General features: G+C 35.0%; 1 pseudogene; it reads left to right on the top strand.

Moving 5' to 3' along the window:
* The first annotated feature begins 665 nt into the window (after window positions 1-665).
* On the top strand, window positions 666-3,948 carry LOC133814232 (DNA topoisomerase 2-like; annotated as a pseudogene).
* The last annotated feature ends 1,051 nt before the right edge of the window (window positions 3,949-4,999 follow it).

Here is a 4,999-nt window from a genome sequence, read left to right on the forward strand (position 1 = left end):
CGCTCAAAAAATTTAATTCAATTTATAATTTAATAAATTATAACTAAATCTAAAAATTTAGTTTTGATCCTGCACTGAAGCTTATACACTTGCCTCTAAATTTTAAATTGCATACACATTTTATTGATTTATTTTTAAATTTGAATTTAAAATTCTTCTAACAAAACGTTTTACATATACATATAAAAGTTTTAAGTTTAAAATTTAATTATTGTTTGTTTTCAATTAAAAAGATTCTTTTAAATTATGGACTTTATTATAAATATTTTATTGTTGTAACAACTTTTTTTCATCGCTATCACACTTATATATTCATATTAGGTAGAGGCAATGTGCAATGCATGTTTGCTTAGTTTTCAAATTGTAAACATTGTTTATAATTTTAATAAAAACTGTTTTATACTACACCAAATATCACTTTCCATAACATTGGATTATAAGTTTATTTAAAAAGTATTATAGTATATCTTAAAAAAAAAAAGCGCTCCTTTAAAAAAACAAAATCGCGGTAACTTTCCAAAAAAACCAAAATAAAAGCGCTAAATTTTTTGTTTAGAAAAAAAAAGCCGAATATAATTTTCAATTAGCCCTATCTCTACTCCATTCTCCCTCTCTATTCATTGTTTTCTCTGCATTGCCTCAGACCACCCATTCTTCGATCGGAGATGCCGCCTCCTCGCCGCCTAGTACCAACAACAACAACAACAGCAGCTTGATTGCCGCCGCTGCCACTGCTGGGGGTGTTAAGGGGAAGAAGAAAACTAGTGGAGCGAGGCTATTGATGAGATTCGATCGCTCGGGGCAATCAGAGCTCATCGAGTGCGACAAGAATACCATAATCCGCCGCGCCTCCATTCCCCCTCGCGACTCGAGCACATCTTCCTCCAACCGGATACCTACATCGGGTTGATTGAGAAACACGCCCAAAACCTTTGGGTCTACGAGAATGAGGAGATGGTCAACCGTTCCGTTAGCTACGTCCCTGGTCTGTACAAGATCTTTGATGAGATTCTCGTCAATGCTGCCGATAACAAGCAGAGAGATCAGTCCATGGATAGCCTCAATGTTGTGATCGACATCGAAAAGAACTGTATTAGTGTCTATAATAGCGGTGATGGAGTCCCTGTGGAGATTCACCAGGAGGAGCAGGTCTATGTTCCTGAACTGATCTTTGGGCATCTGCTGACGAGTAGTAACTATGATGATAATGTCAAGAAAACTGCTAGTGGACGAAATGGGTATGGTGCTAAGCTCACTAATATCTTCTCAACCGAGTTTATCATCGAGACCGCTAATGGAAAGTGTCTGAAGAAGTACAAGCAGGTATAGAAGTTCATTTCTTGATTAGGATGTCGGACAAGTTATCTTTTTAGTTAATTTGAATTTTGAGCTTAGTATACTTGTTGAGTGGACTGCGTGTTTCATGTTGAATTTGAAGGTTTTCCCTAATTTGGAAATAATTTGTTTATTCATGTATTTTATTGATTAGGGTTTCGGAAAAACTCTCTTTTTAAGTTATTTGGGTTTCGGACAAGCTCTCTTTTTTAGTTAAAGATCATATCTTGATTTGGGTTTCGGACAAGCTCTCTTTTTTAGTTAATTTGAAATTTTGGTTAGCATAGTTTGGCAAACATGGTGATTTGATTGGGTTTGTGTGTTGACGATTTGAAGTTTTTCCATAAATTGGGACTAATTTGTTTATAAATTTCATTTCTTGATTTTGATTTAAGACACGCTCTCTCTTTTGGTTAATTTGAAATTGGGTTCAGCATACATATTGATTTAATTGGATTTTCTGTTGATTGTTTGAAGGTTTTCTCCAATAACATGGGGAAGAAAACTGATCCAGTGATCACAAAGTGCAAGGAGAGTGACAACTGGACCAAGGTGACTTTTAAGCCAGATTTGGCTAAGTTTAACATGACACATTTAGAAGATGATGTTGTTGCGCTGATGAAAAAGAGAGTTTTTGATATGGCTGGATGCCTTGGGAATAGTGTGAAAGTGGAACTTAATGGAAAACGAGTTCCTATGAAATCATTATTAGATTATGTTGATCTTTATTTGTGCTTTGCCCGCAAATCAGATGCTACTATTCCAAGGTTTTTTTTCACACTGATTCTAGTTAAGGTTTTATTTTTCTTCATTTGTTATCTTTTTTGCTAACATACTCTTTTGACCATTTCTCTGCAGGATCACAGAGAAAGTGAATGACAGGTGGGAGGTTTGTGTGAGCCTTAGTGATGGGCAATTTCAACAGGTATTTGAATTTTTATGTTAAATGAGAGTACTTTGATGCTGTTCTGCACTTTTAAGGATGTTTTATTATGATTGTTTTCTCTTGTTAAACCAGGTTAGCTTTATAAATTCGATTGCCACAATCAAGGGTAGAACTCATGTAGATCACATCACAAGTCAAATCACTAATCATGTCATGAATCTTGTAAATAAGAAGAACAAGAATGCCAACTTGAAAGCCCATAATGTGAAGAATTATTTATGGGTTTTTGTCAAAGCTCTTATTGACAATCCTGCTTTTGATTCTCAAACTAAAGAAACTCTTACCATTCGTCCAAGCAGTTTTGGGTCTAAATGTGAACTCCCACCAGAGTTCTTAAAGAAAGGTTCGGGAAGCTCTTTGCTTGTTTATGTAGATGCACTCTTATCATTACTTTCTGTATCTTTGTTTATGTTTTTCCTTTTAAACTTGCGGTGGCAAAGTCTGGCATTGTGGATAGTCTTCTTTCCTGGGCCAACTTTAAGCAGAACAAGGATCTTAAGAAAACAGATAGAGCTAAGACAGAAAGGGTTCACAATATCAATAAGCTGGAGGATGCTAATGAAGCCGGAGGAAGGAACTCTAAAAAATGTATCTTGATTTTGACTGAAGGAGATTTGGCCAAAGCTCTAGCAGTAAGTTGAATGGCTTCAACAATTAGTTCATTCATAATCTGAACTTGCATTAGATTTCATTTTAACTCATTTGAGTACAAATAGATGGCTGGACTCTGCCGTTGGTCAAGACCATTATGTTGTTTTGCTGATCTTTTTATGTTCGTACATGATCACGATGGTTCACATATCAAGGGTCTGTTGATTAATTTCATTCATTCTTTCTGGCCATCACTTTTGAGAATTCCATCCTTCTTGGTGGAGTTTATTACTCCTATTGTGAAGGTTGGTGTCTTAGTTAGTTAAGTTTTTTTGTTGGAGTTCAATTATGGAGAATACCCGTTTCTAACTTATCTTTCATTGATTTTTACAGGCAACTAACAAAAGTGGAAAGGAATTAGCATTTTATACCATGCCCGAGTATGAGGCCTGGAAGGAAAGTTTGAGGAGAAATGCAAGTGGGTGGACCATAAAGTCCTATAAGGTTTGTGTTATTCAACTTATAAGTAAGACACCTGAGAGAATTATGGGATTGTATGAAGCATCAAAATTTTCTAGTTTTTCATGAACTCATCTTTCTTTATTATGTTTTCCAGGGGTTGGGAACCAGCACATCAAAGGAAGGAAGGGATTACTTTCAAAATCTGGACATGCAAAAAAAATATTTCATATGGGTGGATGAGAAAGATGGTGAGGCAATTGAGCTTGCATTTAGTAAGAAAAAGATAGAAGAGAGAAAGTGTTGGCTCCGTAGATTTGAGGTATGAAAAGGAACTTATATATTTTTCTTTGGAAATAGATGGTGAGTAAATTCTTAATCCTTTTTTGTTGATTTTCAGCCTGGTACTCACCTGGACCAAAAGGAAAAGCTCATTAAATACAGCGACTTTGTTCACAAGGAACTTATATTGTTTTCTTTGGCTGATCTACAAAGGTCCATTCCTTCAATGGTTGATGGCCTAAAGCCTGGTCAAAGGAAGATCCTCTTTTGTTCTTTCAAGAGGAACTTTGTAAAAGAAGCAAAGGTTACCTAAAATCTATTTGCAGTTTGCACTCCAGGCTGTTGAATAAATCCTTCATGTATATTTGATATTTTCTTCCCACACACTAAAAACCCAGCAATGACTAATAATCTCTCCTTCCATATATTTCTCAAAACCTCTTTTTTGTTTCAGGTTATTATTTTTGTATTAATATTTTAGAGTTTCTTTTGAAAGGTAAATGAATCTATCTTTTTCTCAGTTATGATTTTTAATTTATTGCATGAGAGAGTAGTATTTCTCTTCATGTATATGTATTTGTAGCCTCTTATAACCCAGTATTTCTATTGAAATTGCTTCAATCTTTTAAATTTCTCTATTCGTCATATTTCTCTAGACTGATGCAGCTATTTCTGGTCTACTTATTTCCATTGTCCTTATCTTCTTTACATTGATTTAAACAGTGTCAATTATTCAATATCAGTTACTGCCCACCAACAGAAGAAGACATTCCAGAAGGGAAAAGTTTGGTAAAGTTTTGAGATTTCCTTACCCTTCAATGGATTCTAAGGTGAGATTTTTAATTTTTCATTGTCTTAATTACTAATACTATTTCAGGTTGTAGTGGCATATAATCCCTTTGGTTGGCCCCGTACTGACATTGTTAAAATACCGGTAAGTATATGTTTGCTCAGTTCACATTATCATATATTAGAATATTTGAATGAATAGAATACTCTCTCCAATATGGTCAGAGAATCACAATTTCCACCAGGTTTATGATGTCAATTTCTTAACCCAGTAGTTACATATTATAAAATCAGGCAAGCCAACCACAAATGGGCACTAAAAATGGAATGCTAACTTAAGTTTATATGTCAATTTTACATCTTTAAGGAACTTTTTTATTTCTTTTCTCTGACTGGTGATTCTGATTCTCAGGTAAGCACTTCATGTGCTATGGTTGTCGAGTTATTCAAGTCCTAAATTTGTCCAAGCAATGCCTTCAGTACTTAAAATGACCTGTCTTGCAGGCTTCAGGGGCATACATTTTCCGGCCTAATGGGGCACCTCCAACTGTTGTTTCAAGATCAGTAAGCACTTTCTTGCAGTTCAATGTATATATA

The sequence above is a fragment of the Humulus lupulus genome, chromosome 2, assembly GCF_963169125.1.
Source record: "Humulus lupulus chromosome 2, drHumLupu1.1, whole genome shotgun sequence".
Taxonomy (NCBI): Eukaryota; Viridiplantae; Streptophyta; class Magnoliopsida; order Rosales; family Cannabaceae; genus Humulus; species Humulus lupulus.